We start from the raw sequence: 17040 nt of genomic DNA, 5'->3' as shown, positions 1-17040 counted from the left end.
GTCCCCTTTACTCTATGGTTTTCACCCTTTAAATGTGCAAGACAGATTCCCCTCAAGGACGGGGTTCAAGTCCTGAACTGGCCACCTCCCTGAGCTCAGAAAGTAAAGCTTTCATTTTGAGCGTCTGTATCTGGAGGTAAAGTTTTCTCAGATTCCTCCCTGAAACCAAAACTTTAATTCCTTTCACAAGTTGGAAGCTTAGCTGGGTGGGGTCCTGCCCTGCAGTCACCACTCCCTTTATTTCATTTAGGATCAGGCTTTCTTTCATCTTTTTGTCTCCTTGGATTCCAGGACTTGGCTCCAACAGAACATTTTCCTGTGCTCCTTTTCTCCTCCAGCTGCACATTTGCACTTTTCTTTGTTCAGCTTGCTCCATTTCATTATAGATTTGCATAAGAGTGAGTACTAAACTTATGACTAAGTTAATACTAGGCTGTTTTTCTTTCCTTTTTTTTTTTTTTTTTTTTTTTGACTTTTGGTTTTTCAAGACAGGGTTTCTCTATATAGCCTTCTCACTTTGTAGACCAGGCTGTCCTCTAACTCACAGAGATTTACCTGCCTCTGTCTCCTAGAGTGCTGGGATTGTGGTATGCTGTTTTACTTAATAGGAAAAATAGGTTGACTCTACCTGTCTACCATCTCTCTTACTTTCCAATAATGTAATAATTACACAACAGTTATATTTTTGCTACAGAGCTAAATTTTTGTTGCTATGTTTTATTTTGATGTAGACACTTCTTGAGATTATGCCACGTGACAAAAAAAAAGTGGTTGTTTTTTTTTAAATTGATTTGCCAAGCTGGGTGTGGTGATCCATGTCTGTGATCCCAGCTCTCAGGGATACAGAACAGGCAGATCTCTGTGAGTTCAAAGCCAGCCTGCTCTACAAAGAGAGTCCAGGACAGCCAAAAGAAACCCTGTCTTGAAAAAACAAAAAGCAAGCAAACAAAAATTGATTTACCTGTACATGTGGTTATGCCCCACTTGTGTGCCTGGTGTCCTTGGAAGCCAGAAGAGGTTATCAGATCCCTTGAGATTGGAGTTATAGAAAGTTGTAACTCGCCATGTTATGCTTGAAATAGAAGGGGGCTTTCTTTTTTAAAACTTAAAAAAAATTTTTTTTGGACATTAATGATTATGTAACTTTCTACCTCCTTTTCCTCCTTCCAAACCGTCTCCTATACTTTTTGCCTTTTTTCAAAATCATTGCCTTTTTGCATTAATTTTTTTAAGATTTATTTATTATTATATATACAATGGTCTGTCTGCATGTACACCTGCAGGCCAGAAGAAGGCACCAGATCTCATTACAGATGGTTGTGAGCCACCATGTGGTTGCTGGGAATTGAACTCAGGACCTCTGGAAGAGCAGTCAGTGCAGTGCTCTTCACCTCTGAGCCATCTCTCCAGCCCCACATTAATTGTTATATACAAACATTTTCTCTCTCTCTCTCTCTCTCTCTCTCTCTCTCTCTCTCCCCCTCTCCTAAATACAGAGGTGCAACCTACGCAGCTTGTATGTTTTCAGGGATGAACACCTAGTGTTCTCTTTCCAGGAAAAAAACAATTCCTCCTGATTTTAGTCTTCGTTAGTTACCTGTAATTCTTTCTGTAAGGCTGGGGCCTCCTGGGATTTCCTCCTTTCATGTTACCTCTACAGTGTTTCCACCCACTCTTCCACAATGTTCCCTGTAAAGGAATTTTAATCCAGAACATGGCTGCTCTGGCAAGAGATCACATCCAAAAACCTTGTAGGTCTGTGTGATCTAGCTGGAATACAGACATGCCTTTAAATTCCAGGTGACAGAAGCTTGCAGATCTCTGAGTTCTAGTCAGTTCTGTTCAGTCAGATCGGTTGAGTCAATGAGTTGATAGAAAGTGCGGTGGAGTTGAGTTGGTGGCAGTTCAGTTTGTGGAATTCAGAGGCAGATTTTACTAGGAAAGGTTGAAGAGAGAAGTAGACACAGGTGAAGGCTGAAGGAGCCAGATAAAGAAAGGGAAGGAGCCAGAAGATTGGAATAGATTGCTATTGAGACCAAGCAGAGCTATTCAGTCAGAAGCTGAGAGAGAAGCCAGTTTTGAATCAGTCTGTTTGGAGAGGAATTTGAGCCAGAACAGCTGAATTGAACCAGCCAGCCAGAGTTCAGAAAGAACAAGAAAGAGTGAGCATATTCAGCAGTAAGTCTCAGAGGCTGAAAACATTCTAGGCCTAGAATAGATTGTATGGAGGCTAGAGGCTTCTAGGAGTAGGCCTAGGTTGGCAGATGGAGGCAGTAAGCCTTGGAGATGACAAATCAGGTGAATACAAGTTACTTTTACATTTCCCTGAATTTTAGGTGTTGGAGTTGTATTATGGCTGTTTCCATTGAGACTGGCCTTCACATCTCTGAATTTTGATTGGTTGTGGTCTTCTGTAATGGTTTCCATCAGTTGCAAAGAGAAGTTTCCCTGACACATAGAGGGAAGAGGTGGTTATGGTTCTCCAAGATCATGACATCACCAGTCCTGAGTAACTGGCTAGGTTTCCAGTAGCAGGCAGGAGTGCTGTTACTGAGCTACATCCTTAGCCCAGGTTTTATTTACTTTTGTTCTGTCTGTATATAGATGTGTGCAGGTGCATATTTGTGTGTGGGTGCATATGTGTGATGTGTGTGGAGATCAGAGGTCAACCTTGGGTGTTGTTCCTTAGGACCTGTCGTCGTCGTCGTCGTCGTCATCATCATCATCATCAGGTTTTGCAAGACAGGGTTTCACCGTGTTTCTCTGTGTAGCCCTGGCTGTCTTGTAACTCACTCTATACACCAGGCTGGGCTTGAACTCAGAGATCTGCCTACCTCTGCTTCCCAAGTGCTGGGACTAACGGCGTGTGCTACCACCCACCACCTGCCTGTCCATATTATTATTTTTTTAACACAGGGTCTCTGTCTGGCCTTGGAGTCACAAGAAAACTAGACAGGAATTGCCTGCTTCCCCTTCCTCGGTGCTGGTGATATAAATTGGGCCACCCCCACCCCACAGGAGTTATGCAGATAGAAGTCATGCTTGTGTGGAAGACATTGTCCTGACTGCCCACTCAGCTCTTAGGCACCATGAGTATTTTTTATCTTTTCACTTTCACGGCAGTCTTATCAAATTATTAAACACTTATTTTCACCGTAGTGGTAGGGGGTGGGGGACATTTGTTTTCCTTTCTGCTCATAAAGCTCTACCTCCAAGGTTTGTTTGGTCACTTACATATTTGCGTTTGGACTTCAAACATCCCACCAACTCCATTTATTAGCATTTCATCCGTTTTCACAACACATTACTTGAAATAATTATGGTAGCTTATAATTTAACTCACCTCTACAATGAACTGTTATGAGTAGGGCCTTTTTTTTTTTTTTTTTTAACCTTGCCGATGGCCACAATCCCAGTTTCTAATATGGCACTTGGCACAAGTACTGTCCCATTGAATGACTAAATTTTTAAAAAATATTTATTTTATGTATGAGTACTTTATCTGTATGTACACCTGCATGCAGGCCAAAAGACACATCAGATCCTAGTTTAGATGGTTGTGAGCCATCATGTGGTTGCTAGGAATTGAACTCAGGACCTCTGGAGGAGGAGCCAGTGCTTGTAACCGCTGAGCCATCTCTCCAGCCTGAATGAGTAAATTTCAACCCATGGCACCAAGTCACTTGCTTGGTACTGTTTCATTTCTCTCGGCAATTCTTATCTCTAGTGAGGATAGACTTGAATTATACGGTCACCTAAACACTCTCCACATAGTTAACAGTCTTCGAGTTGGTTTGGGGAACTCCCACCGTGAACTTAAAGTTTGAGATTTCTGAAATGTCGCACTTGGGCCAGACTAACCGACCATCACCCGGGTCACCAAAGGTAGCCGCTCAGTTTATAGTCAGCTGATAGGCTTTACTCCAGCCAGCTGGGACTACACTCAGGGATTCAAACTTAAGTGCAGCCTCGAGCATTTACACCAAGGCCAAACTACAACCTGTATCTGACCCAGCAGCTGCCGGGAATTGCTTTCCACAACCAAGCAGTTTGACAGAAGCTAAATTAGCTGTGACATCTTGGCCTCGGGTCCTAGAATAGAGTTGAGTAATTTTCCACAGGGTTTTCCATTCGGGAAATAATGAGGTCAACAAGAGTACAAGATGGAGTCTCTGCGCTATCATGTCCTGTCACATTTACAGCACCTGGTACACCCACAACACACTAGACTATGCCCTGGATGAGGATCTCCGTTTCCGGTGCACGGCTCCTATTTCCGGCCAGGGAAACTGGCTTGCCGTCCAATCCGGAGCGAGCGCAGGCCCCCCGCGCCTGCGCAGGAAGGAAAAAGCGAGAGCAACGTGGACGCCGCGGGCGGTCGCGCCTGCGCCTTGGCGTGCTCCCCTGTGATTGGCTCCCGTCTGTTACGCCGCCGCGGCGCCCCGGTTTTCACTTTCTGTCTCTGGAGCCCCCTCCCTCTTTCCTTGGCCACGAGGTTTTACTTCCGGCGGCTGGTGCCCCGAGGCGGCCAGAGAGTCGACGGGTTCCCAGCGTCTGGCTTGTGAGGACGCGGCTCGCGGCCAGTGAGGCAGCGGACCCCGAGGCGCGCGCGCGGCCGGGAGGGAGGCGCGGCAGGGCGACGGGCCAGGAGGAGAAAGGGACGCGCTGCGAAAGCATGGCAAAGACCCTGAGCAGCGAGCTCGACTCCTCAGGGAAGGCGGCCGCGCCGGGGACAGGTAACGGCTCCCACGGGCGTCGGGGCGAGCACCTCCACAGACGCCCGTGGCAGGGGAGGGAGCGGGAAGGAAGAGCGCGGCCCCCGCGGCGCGTGAGGGGCACCCGCGGTGACTGAGGGCTGGCGGGCGGGGATGGGCGGCGCTCGGGACCCCCGGGCAGATGCCTCGGTCGCCTAGGGCGCGCGGGGTTACTCTCCGCTCGCTCCAACTCGGAGAAGGTAGGGCCAGTGCGAGCCCGTGGAGGGCTTCCGAGTTCGCCTCTGCGCCTTAAAGCAGAAAAAAAAGGTTTAAGCTAGAGCGTCTTGTTTGTGTCGCCTGTCACAGGGCAGTCCCTCTCCCCCCCCCCCCCCCAAGGGAATGGGATAATTCTGCACTGAAGTTTTCCCTTTATGGAGGTTGGGCTAGCTCATTCTCCGAGGGTTCTTTGGGAAACCCTCCAGTCAAGTTGCTGAATTCGGTAGCATCCAAGGCAACACGTGACGTTATTTACTTATTTGTTACGTATCAGTGGTCCTACCCATATGGAAGACAGCAGCCGGCTGCAGTAACGTGGAAGGAGTGTTGCAGTAGATTGGCCACGAAGTTGGTCAGAAAGCGGTACCCACCAGCACTTGGTAGAAATCGTGGCGTAACTTTTAAAATTGCAGATAGTTGGAAATTTCTTGAGTTTCTCTCTTTTTTTTATTTTTTATTTATTTTATTTTTTTTTATTTTTCTTGAGTTTCGCTTGATCGTGACTTAGCAATTGGAGGTGCCTAACTTAACCTACTCTCGTCTGTATTCTCTCTGAAGGTAAAATTAGAATGGCAAAGTTAATAAAAGTCTTACCTAAACTTGTATAAAACAAATGACCTGAGGACTCACATTGTTCCCCCTGAGAAAGAAGCAAAAGGAAAACGGGGTGAATATGTGTATTTTAAAATCTGGGATTGTTGGAAATCCTATCTTAAGAGGTTTAGTACAAAGCACACACACCTGACGGTGTAAGAGAGTACGCCTCCTGGAAAATTGTCTTGTAGTAAAGGATAGCTCCAGTGTGACCAGTACATCAGTACCTGGAGAGCGCAAGTTAGAAAAAATGAAAGATAACCAAGTATTTGTCAGTAATTATTATTTTAAGGAAGATGATGTTTGAAATGTGTTGCTAATACATTTCCTGACTATAACATTCTTTTAGATAAGAAAGATAAAGATATTTAGCACAAATATATTGGACATGTCCTAGTGTCTAGGCAGTGGACATTTCAGATTTTCTTATAACAATTTTGTAGAGCTGGGGGGGGGTGTCCCCCCTGCAGCTATTATAAACAGGCTTTGGGTGCTGCTGATACTATTTCTGTAGAATCAAATTCTTTTTTTTTTTTTTTTTAAGATTTATTTATTTATTATGTTTACAATGTTACACCTGCATGTGTGTCTGCCCACCAGAAGAGGGCACCAGACCTCATTATAGATGGTTGTGAGCCACCATGTGGTTGCTGGGAATTGAACTCAGGACCTCTGGAAGAGCAGCCGGTGCTCTTAACCACTGAGCCATCTCTCCAGCCCCAGAATCAAATTCTTATGAGAATGCTAGGCAGTCTGTTAAATTTTCATTCACCTTAGGTATGGCTTTCAGGGTGGTGGGGACAGCTAATACCGACTGGGAAACAGAGGATGATAGATCTCTGAGTTCAAGGACAGCCAGGACTACACAGAAAAACCTTGTCCTCCCCCCTCCCACAAGTTAATTGAAGCGGGGCATGGTAACACAGGCCTTTAATCCTAGCATTTGGGAGGAGGCAAAGGCAGGTGGATCTCTGGGAGTTCAAGGCCGGTCTGGTCTACACAGAGAAATCTTGTTTGGCCGGGAAGCGAAAGGTATGGTTTTCAGTACTCTGCTAGGAAATACTGTAGGGTAACAATGTTTTCTAAACATCTTAACCCATTTAATAATTGAAAAATATCAAATTTAATCAATTTTGGTTTTTCAAGACAGGGTTTCTCTGTGTATCCTTGGCTGTCCTGGACTCACTTTCTAGAACAGGCTGGTCTCAAACTCACAGAGATCCACCTGCCTCTGCCTTCCTGAGAGCTGGGGTCACAGCTGTGCACCATTGCCCAGCTTCATTTTAATTTTAAATCTTCCCCTAGTGAGTAAGAAAGTCAAACATTTGGGATAGGCCATTATCCCTTGATTATGACATGTTCTAAACACTCCTCTTTGACCTATTTAGCAGGTACCATACTGTTTTAGTTATGGTAGCTTCATAATATACATTGGTATTTTCTTCTGGGGAGTCAGGGAGAGCCCTGGGTTTTTCCTCCATCCAGATGTCATCTCAGTTGCTTTTTTTGTTTGTTTGTTTTGAGACAGGATTTCTCTGTGTAGCCTTGGCCATCCTGGACTCACTTTGTAGACCAGGCTGGCCTTGAACTCACAGCGATCCGCCTGCCTCTGCCTCCCAAGTGCTGGGATTAAAAGCGTGCGCCACCACGCCTGGCACTCATCTCAGTTTCTAAGAAAATCTCATTGGGATGTTTGTGTTTGCATTAAATAGCTTATTCATTATATTTATAGATTCATTTAGGAAAAAATGGAATTTTTTTTTCCTTCTAAGAAAATAACTTTTTTGTGTATGTGTGAAAATGTGTTTACAAAAGAAAGCAAGTAGGCAGCTGGGTGGTAGTGGCACACACCTTTAATCCCAACACTCAGGAGGCAGAGGCAGGTGGATCTCTGTGAGTTCGAAGCCAACCTGGTCTGCACAGAGAGTCCAGGAAAGCCAAGGCTATACAGAAACACTATAATGAAAAACCAAAAAAAAAAAAAAAAAAAAAAGGCAAGTAGGCTATTTCTTCACCTTGATTAATAGAAGACTACAGGTACCTTAGAAACAATTTGTGTGTGTCGATTCTAGAAGGAAAGTATTCCTTGAACTGTCACCATGGTCTTTAATTGCATTAGCAAACATATCTTCACCTGTTGTGAACTTAGAGAGACTCATACTTTATATTCATATTTTGTGTTCCAAGATTATTTATTGATGTGTATGAGTGCTCTGTATGCATCTACACCTGCATCCCAGGAGATCACATTGTACAGATGGCTGTGAGCCACCATGTGGTCGCTGGGAATTGAACTCAGGACCTCTGCAAGAGTAGGCGGCGGCCCTCTTAACCACTGTGCCATCTCTCCAGCCCCATGTTCCAAGATTTATGTTACAGCATGTGTCCATGCTCCTTCACTCTTTTTTTCTTTTTTCTTTTTAATTGTAATTGTAGCCCAGGCTCGCTCTCTAGCCTCTGCCACCTTTTCTTAAATGCTGCGATTACAGACATACTGCCACATTGGATTTATGCAGTGCTGGTGATTGAGGCAGGATTTTGTTTATTCTAGACAGGCACTGGTCTACATCTCTAGCCAACTCTTTTGAGTTTTAAAAACATTGCATACTTCAGTTAAATTGATTACTTTCAAACATATTTGTTGGTATCTTTAAAAACTAGACGAAGTATATCTTGCCTTAAATAACATTTTTAATGAGAAATAGTTATTTCTTTTCCAAAAATGTTAGTGATATGAGTAGCATTGTACTGTGGGGTTTTATAAAAGATTTATTTACTTATTTTATGTATATGAGTGTTTTGTCTTTATGTACACCTGAATACCAGAAGAAGGCATCAGATTCCAGGACAGATGGTTGTAAGCCACCATGTGTTTGCTAGGAATTGAACTCAGGACTCCTAACCGCTGAGCCATCTCTCCAGCCCCTGTACTGTGTTTTTGCAAATAGACTTCATGCCACCATTAATTGCTCAGGTATTACTTCTGTATTTAGTCTGTTGTACAGATTGAAGTATATGGCAAAATAATCTGGCATTGCCTAGCTAAGTAGTTGGAAAGAAGGGACATTTTAATAATTTTACATAGTTGTATTTTCTTTGATAATCAATTTTGATAATAGTTTCTTTAAAGTTGGCTACAGGGCTGGAGAGATAGCTCAGATGTTAAGAGCACTGGCTGGCTACTCTTCCAAAGGTTCTGAGGTTAGTTCCCAGCAACCATATAATGGCTCACAACCATCTATAATGAGATCTGGTGCCCTCTTCTGGCTTGCTGGCACATGTGCAGGCAGAATACTGTATACATAATAAATAAAATCTCTCTCTCTCTCTCTTTTTTTTGGTTTTTCAAGACAGGGTTTCTCTGTGTAGCCTTGACCATCCTGGACTCACTTTGTAGACCAGGCTGGCCTCAAACTCACAGTGATCCGCCTGCCTCTGCCTCCTGAGTGCTGGGATTAAAGGCATGCGTCACCACGCCCGGCTCAAAATCTCTTTTTTAAAAAGTTGGTTACAATGTAAAGTTGAAGCCTTATGAATGAACTTATTAAAATCTAATTTAGCTTACCCTTCAAAGGGCTTTCATCTTGTGTATTAGTCATTTGGAAAGTACTGCTTCCTTAAATTGTATAGGTCTTCCAGATGATGAGAGTGTTAACGCGCGTGCGCACCCCCGTGTGTTCACAACATAATCATCACCACTTTGCGAGCCTTTTGCTTATAATTTATTTGCTTCCTTCATGATACAGTTTATTGTAAGAATATATTCTGTTCCTTACCAGATATCTATCCATCATTGGGTTGCTCCTAATCACTGCTGCCATAAATAAACATTTGTCATTGAATTGACTTGGGCCTACAGTTTTGTTAGTGGCAGATGTTACGCTAGTGGTTTAATGTCTTTTTTTTTTTTTTTGGTTTTGGTTTTTCGAGACAGGGTTTCTCTGTGTAGCCTTGGCTGTCCTGGACTCACTTTGTAGAGCAGGCTAGCCTCGAACTCACAGCAATCCGCCTGCCTCTGCCTCCCGAGTGCTGGGATTAAAGGCGTGCGCCACCACACCCGGCTTGTTTAATGTCTTTAGTAGTTAAGGACTACTCAGATTTATTTTTTAAGTTAATTCAGGGTGTCACATTTGTTAAATTAGATTTTCTTTAAGGGCTCTACCTTAAGTTTTTTAGGACTTTGTTTTAATATTTGTTTTTTAAAATATTAATTTATTATTATGTATACAGTATTCTGCTGCATATAACACCTGCAGACCAGAAGAGGGCACCAGATCTCATTATAGATGGTTGTGATCCACCATGTGGATGCTGGGAATTGAACTCATGACCTTTGGAAGAGCAGACCATGCTCTTAGCCTCTGAGCCATTTCTCAAGCCCTGTTTTAATATTTGTTATCAGAGTTATTACAGGTACCCCTTTTCTGTTCAAATGTCTTACTATTTTACATCTTCTTTTTACATTTTAATACTATTGTATTACTGCCCAACTTGTTTCGGTTCATCTTACCTGTAGTTTATCATTTATATTCTTGCCAATGAAAAATACGTTTTTCACTAAAACAATTTTTTTCTTTTTTTTGGTTGGTGGTTTTTGGTTTTTCAAGACAGGGTTTCTCTGTGTAGCCTTGGCTGTCCTGGACTCACTTTGTAGACCAGGCTGGCCTCAAACTCACAGCGTAATCCACCTGCCTCTGCCTCCTGAGTGGATTAAAGGCATGCGCCACCGTGCCCTGCTCACTAAACTATTTTGATACAACCAGTTGGTATATGCACTTGTGTATTTTGTTTGTTTATCTTGTAATACTAAGAATTGAATCCAAGGTTTAATCAAGGCCAAGCTACCACTGAGTCCTGTCCTCAGCCTATACTAGCCACGTGTTTATACCACCCTGGATTCAGTCCCCAGCACCACTAATAAGTAAAAAAGAGTATCTCTTAGAATATCTTTTCTTTTTTGAGACGACATGTCGCTTAGGCTACCCGTGTACCTACGATCTTCCTGCCAGGTCTCTCAAGTTCTGGGGTTACAGGTATGCTCCACCATGCCTGGCTGGGTTGTTTTGTTTTACAGTTTCATTTTGATTTTCAGTTACAGGTATCTATGTGTACTTAGGGGCAGGTACCTGTGAAGGCCAGAAGAGGATGTTAGAGCCTGGATCTGCAGCTACAGGAGGTTCTAAACCACCTAAGAAGGGTGCTAAGAACTGAACTTGGGGCCTCTTTAAGAATAGTATGCGCTTGCCGGGCTTGGTGGCGCACGCCTTTAATCCCAGCACACGGGAGGCAGAGGCAGGCGGATCGCTGTTGAGTTCGAAGCCAGGCTGGTCTTCAAAGGGAGTCCAGGACAACCAGGGCTACACAGAGAAACCTTGTCTCGAAAACCCAACCAAACAAACAAAAGAACAGTATGCACTCTTAACCACTGACCATCTCTCCACTGCCTGGATTTAAAAAAATAGTTTTAAAAATCTTTAGGGGCAGAGCATTACAATTTGTTTGCGTTTAATATAGTTCTTTTTAATTTGTTTCCCCTGTCTTATGTTTCTAAGTCTTATCATTTTTTTGTTGTTGTTGTTGTTGATTTAGTATCTCCTAATCTGTTATTGTTATTACTATTTTGAGTTTTTGAGACAAGGCTTCTCTGTGTAGCTGTCCTGGATTCACTTTGTAAAGCAAGGTGGACTTGAACTCGTAGAGATCCACCTGCCTCTGCCTCCCCAAGTGATGATATTGCAAGTGTGTGCCATAGCGCCCAGTTCTGTAATCTATTTAACTTACAAACATTATTAGAATTGTTAGCTTCGTTCACCATCTTCATGATTTATATGCTATTTTTGTCATATAGTGGAACTCTTAGGGCTGGAGAGATGGCTCAGAGGTTAAGACCACTGGTTGCTCTTCCAAAGGTCCTGAGTTCAATTCCCAGCAACCACATGGTGGGTCATGACCTTCTATAATGAGATCTGGTTCCTTCTTCTGACACATAGGCACACATGCAGACAGAACACTATATATAATAAATAAATAAATCTTTAAAAAAAATAGAACTCTTAAAAAATTATTACCAGATAGCTGGAATCCTGTTTGGAATTGTTGGTTTTATAGCCAGTACCTAATATTTGCCACATTTTGACTACTCTCCATTCATTGCTATACTTTTCCATCTATAGCACTTCCTTTGTAGCTTTGTTTACTAAGATTTGGTGGGGGTGGGGGTGGAGTTAAGCAGTTAAGAGTACTGGCTGCTCTTCCAGAGGACCCAGGTTCAATCCCCAGCACCCACATGGCAGGTCACAACTGTCTGTCACTCCTGTTCCATGGAATCTGACACCCTCACAGACAGGCAAATACCAATGTACATAAAATAATAATAAATTGGGAAAAAAACTTTAAAGAGAATAATGAACACTTCTTTTTTGGCTCACTGTCCTTGGAAAATGGCTTTGGTGGATATAAACATTTTACATTGATGATTGTTAGTACGTTGGTTTTGAATACTTCTTACATGTCTTCGGATAGCTTCATTTCTGTCTTTGCTTTCCTCTCTTAGTCTTTGGGTTTCTTTTTCTCTAACTGCATTTAATATTTTTCTCTTTGCCTTTAGCATTCTATTATATCACTTTAATGTGTCCTTAGCTTGCATGAAAATATTTTGGCTTTTTAAGTTTATAAATTGGAAGCGTTTTTTAAATGCTCATTGGCTATTAAGTGCCTCTTGAAATGTGAATTTACTTTTTAAAAAAAATTCTCCTGTCTTAGTGTATTAGCTAAGTCTGTCATTATTAGTAAATATTCTCTTCTAGTCCTTTGGGACTTTTTTTTTTCTTTGTCTTTTTTAATTGGCTTCTGTTTTTAATTGCTGCTTTTGTCGTAGGAAATGTGCCTGGGGTATACTTTTTCTTTTCCCTTAATAAAATACAACATTTAAGTGGAGAACTAAATCCCTTGCTGATAGCCAATACCGAATTGCTTGGTAAAACACACCCTTTAATGTGTACTTGACCCTTCTTAGGAGAAAAGCTATTTGGCCCCAGCTCTTGAGGCCTAGTTCATTTGGCTGCGGGACCTATTTCACCTCTGTGGAAATCCCCTATTTTGTGCTAAGGGCATTTGGGATGGAATATATCTAATGATGAAAGCAATTTTTAAGATTATCTTAATTCTGCCACTTGCTTTGTAAGACATAATGATTGAAGGAATTAAAGACAGGTTTTAAGGGCTGGAGAGATGGCTCAGAGGTTAAGAGCACTGGCTGCTCTTCCAAAGGTCCTGAGTTCAATTCCCAGCAACCACATGGTGGTTCACAACCATCTATAATGAGATCTGGTGTCCCCTTCTGGCTCTGCCGTGCAGGCAGAACACTGTATACATAATAAATAAATCTTTAAAAAAAAAAAAAAAAAAAAAAACAGGTTTTAAAATGTAAGTTGTGCCTGAAAAAAGTTCTTTGTATTTTAAAGATTTGTTTCTAAGAGAAAAAACACTTAATATCTTTTTGGAAGGTACTAAACATATCAGTAAGTTTTGTTCAACTGTTTCATTGAATATTAGTAGTTTAATGCTAAAACACAGATCATAAACACAATTTGATGAGTTAGAACACTCATCTCACTGAGTTTATATGGATGTCTTTAAAAGACACCATAAAGGACTAGAGGGGTATGGCTTAATAATAGAGCACTTATCTAGCATGTTGGATCCCCAGTATCACAAAAAAGAAAGAATGCACACACCACAGATTTTAAAAATTAATCAAAATTATATGATCTTGAACAATTTATTTACCTTTTGTACATTCTGTCAAAACAAAAAATAATACTTTAAAAATTACAAGTTTTGGCTGGGCTTGGTGGCGCACGCCTTTAATCCCAGCACTCAGGAGGCAGAGGCAAATGGGCCTCTTGAGTTCCAGACCAGCCTGCTCTACAAACCGAGTTCAGGAGGGGCTGGAGATGGCTTAGTGGTTAAGAGCACTGGCTACTATTCCCGAGGTCCTGAGTTCAATTCCCAGCCATCACATGTGGCTCACAACCATCTATAGTATGTATGATCTGATGCCCTCTTCTGGTGCACAGGTGAACCTGCAGATACAGCATTCATATACATACATAAAGTAAATTTAAAGAAAAATTTTAAAGTGAGTCCAGGATAGCCAGGGCTATTACACAGAGAAACACTGTCTCAAAAAACAAAACAAACAAAAATTAAAGGTTTCAGCTTTATGATTCAGAAACTTTGTAGAAGATCAAGTTTTGAGAGTATTAAAGACATCTTCAAATTTTAAATATTGCAGTTAGGAGGCTGAGACAGAAAGATTGCTGCAAGGTCAAGGCCAGCTTGGGCCTAAAGAGTGAGAGGGACAAGGTACTCAGTGGTTACCTCACTGCTGCCAAACCTGAGGGCCTGAGTTTGATTCCTCTAACCTACTTGGTGAAAGGAGAGAGCCAACTCCTTCAGGTTGCCCTCTGACACATATTAGCATGCTTTCCCATGCATATACACATGAAAAGTAAAAATAAATGTAATATTTTGGTTTTTTGAGACAGGGTTTCTCTGTATAGCCCTGGCTGTCCTAGACTCACTTTGTAGACCAGGCTGGCCTGGAACTCACAGCGATCTACCTGCCTCTGCCTCCTGAGTGCTGGGATTAAAGGCGTGCGCCACCACGCCCAGCAAATGTAATTTTGAAGTTGAATATTCAACTCAAGTATAACTAACTTACAGTCAGATGAAAAAGTCATAATTTGTAGATTCAGTGGATATAGTCTCCACCCCCATTTTGTTAAAGTTAATTGCCATTTGATAAATTGAAATAGCTAAGTGCATTTGCTATTTTAAAATAGCATATAATCTACATAATGCTTTATGAATTTAAATAGTTTGCTTATGAATTCAGATTATCTTTTGTGTGGTCAATACAACATAATATGCTTCTTAGTCTATATATTCCTTCACATTTATAGTACTGATTTTTTTTTCACATGTCTTTGTTTTCTAATCAGTTTGTTTCTCTATTCGTTTTGCATAATGAATGGATCACTAATTTAAGGGTAGAGAGTGATTTTTTTTAAATTGTATTATACTTGGTTTTATTATTTCTATCAAAGTAAAGATGCAGTTATCTCTGCTTTTTGTTTCCAAAGATTTGTTTCAGAGAAAAAGTTATTTCTATAAGCACAATTTCTGTGTAAAATTTTTTTCATTAGAAGTTAAAGACTTCAGCCGGGGGTGGTGGCGCACGCCTTTAATCCCAGCACTCGAGAGGCAGGCAGATTGCTGTGAGTTCGAGGCCAACCTGGTCTACAAAGTGAGTCCAGGACAGCCAAGGCTACACAGAGAAACCCTGTCTCGAAAACCCAAAAGAAAAAAAGAAGTTAAAGACTTGGAATAAAAGCGTTTCAAGGTGTTATTCCCTGTAGGACATATTAGTATATTGCTGTGGAAAAAGTATGTCTAATCCATGGGCTCTGTGTAGCCAGAGTTAACTGCAGCAAACACAAAATCCATAAATATACAATTGGGGGGCACTCAATTACATTGTTCAACTTTGAACTTTACAGATATCAACTGCTGTGTTATTGGCAAAAGATTGGACGTATCTATACAAGACGTAAGAAAAGAGAAATGAGCCCGGCACCATGGTGCATGCTTGTAATCCCAGCACTCAGGGAGGCAGAGGCAGGTAGATTTCCGTGAGTTCGAGGCCAGCCTGGTCTATAAAGCGAGTCCAGTACAGCCAAGGTTACACAGAGAAACCCTGTCTTGAAAAAGCAAAGAAAGAAAGAAAAGTAAAACTTCATGCAAGTTTCTGCATCATCAATTAACACATAGGCAAAAAAATCCAAACACATAAAAAAAAAAAACCCAATTCAAAAACAAGCTCTACATTAGCTTGTTTTGAGCCATAAATACACACAATGACCAGATTGTATAAGTTTTATTTTAAGACTTACAATAAGTGTATATATTTCATTTTAAGATTTATGATCAAAATAGCTCCATTATTGTGTTGGTTAAGTGCTGTTACCACTCTGAGCAGTCCAGGCAGATGCAGGTCTGAGAAAAGTGAATCTCCTCTTCTACAAAATAAGCAGGTTTTAGTTAATTCCCTGAGATGGCTGTAATAAAAGCCAGGTTTTAGTGTTGAACACGTCATACTTTTCTCAGAAGTTTAGATATAATTGAGTTTTGAGTCTAACACGAGGTGTTTTTCAGTCCCCAGAGCCTGGTCTGGTTCTTTTGTAAAGGTCATGACACTATTGTAATGACATAAGAATAGAGGACACGCAGGTCTGAGCAAACGTGACGACTGTGGAATGTTTGGGTTAGGAGAGAAGATAAGGCTTTCAACGCAGTATAGTGGAACTCCGAGTAGAGAGGAGGCAGCGAGAAAAGGTTGACAGGGAAGCTGATGAGTTCAGGGATATAAATAGGTAAAGGTTTAAAAGATGATGGATATGAAAATTTTTATGCTTCAGTTTTCTCATTTGGAAAAGCGATAACTGTCGTTGTAATTGTATAGTAATTGTAGAGTTACTGTGTGGATTAAATTGACATTTAAAGTCCTTAACTTGTACTTAGTAGTTTCTCAGTAAGTGGACAGGTACTTTTATGAACTAGAGAAATATTCAGCCTTTGATGTTTCTGAAACATAGCCTTGCAGGCGATAAAAATAGTTTAGGAGGGGCTCCGCCAAAATCAGGATTGGAGTATTCGTTGAAACCAAGACGTTGTAATGTGTATAGGAGGAGAACATGGCTACAGTGTTTGGGGACTTTAACGGAACGGACAGTGGGGAAGTGGAGGAGCCGTATGCAGCCCACAGCTGCAGGGACTCAGAAGAGGAGTGGTTAGCAGTGCCAGGTGAAACAAAATGTTACTGCAAGGACTGAAAAGGAGCATCGTGCAAAGTGCCTATATCCCTGATAGTGTTGGCTTTTAAAAACTCAGTATTTCTTTTTTTTTTTTTTTTTTTTTTTTTTTTTCTTTTAAATCCAAAATGTGTTTATTGGGGTGGTTTCCCCCTTATCTTGAATTAGGTACTTTCAGTGCTGCTTCCTCCTGAGGGAGCATCCTTCTGTGAGCCTTGCTGACAGAGAACAGTGAGCAGCCAACACACAAGACTACCATTTGTGCATGGCTAAAGACCGTGGTGATTTTATAGCAGCCTGGGCACTTCACATTCATAAAATAGGAATTGGGGCTCTGCACCAGGTGCTTTTTCTTGTGTTTCTTCTTCTCCTCTGGAGAGGGATGAAGAAGATCCTTTGTAAGAGGCATGTTCTCGTAGGGAGGTCATCACTGCTAGAAAGCAAAAACTCAGTATTTCATATTTAAAATAATATTATATTAAAATATAAAATATTTAAAATTTAAAGTATTTAAACTATTTAATATTAATATATTAAAATATTAAAAAAGCAGTATTTGCAATAGTTTTTACCCTTTTTGTTTTGTTTTCGAGACAGAGTCA

At 41.4% G+C, this 17040-nt stretch overlaps 2 protein-coding genes and 1 pseudogene across 5 annotated transcripts in view; 1 reads left to right on the top strand and 2 right to left on the bottom strand.

The window, feature by feature from the left end:
- Positions 1–17040, bottom strand: part of LOC127194016 (3-alpha-hydroxysteroid dehydrogenase) — a 1235587-nt gene that overhangs the window by 603849 nt on the left and 614698 nt on the right. The window lies entirely within an intron of this gene.
- The window catches only part of Tasor2 (transcription activation suppressor family member 2), a 52282-nt gene continuing 39688 nt past the window's right edge, over positions 4447–17040 (top strand). The window contains exon 1 of the mRNA XM_051151437.1: positions 4447–4736. The gene's annotated coding sequence lies outside the window, so the exon portion shown is untranslated. The remainder of the gene's footprint in view (positions 4737–17040) is intronic.
- LOC127194027 (40S ribosomal protein S27-like) lies at positions 16613–16847 on the bottom strand (annotated as a pseudogene).

This window comes from Acomys russatus, chromosome 9 (genome assembly GCF_903995435.1).
Source record: "Acomys russatus chromosome 9, mAcoRus1.1, whole genome shotgun sequence".
Taxonomy (NCBI): domain Eukaryota; kingdom Metazoa; phylum Chordata; class Mammalia; order Rodentia; family Muridae; genus Acomys; species Acomys russatus.
Note: the sequence above shows the minus strand (reverse complement) of the source record. Positions and strands in the feature narration are given on the sequence as shown.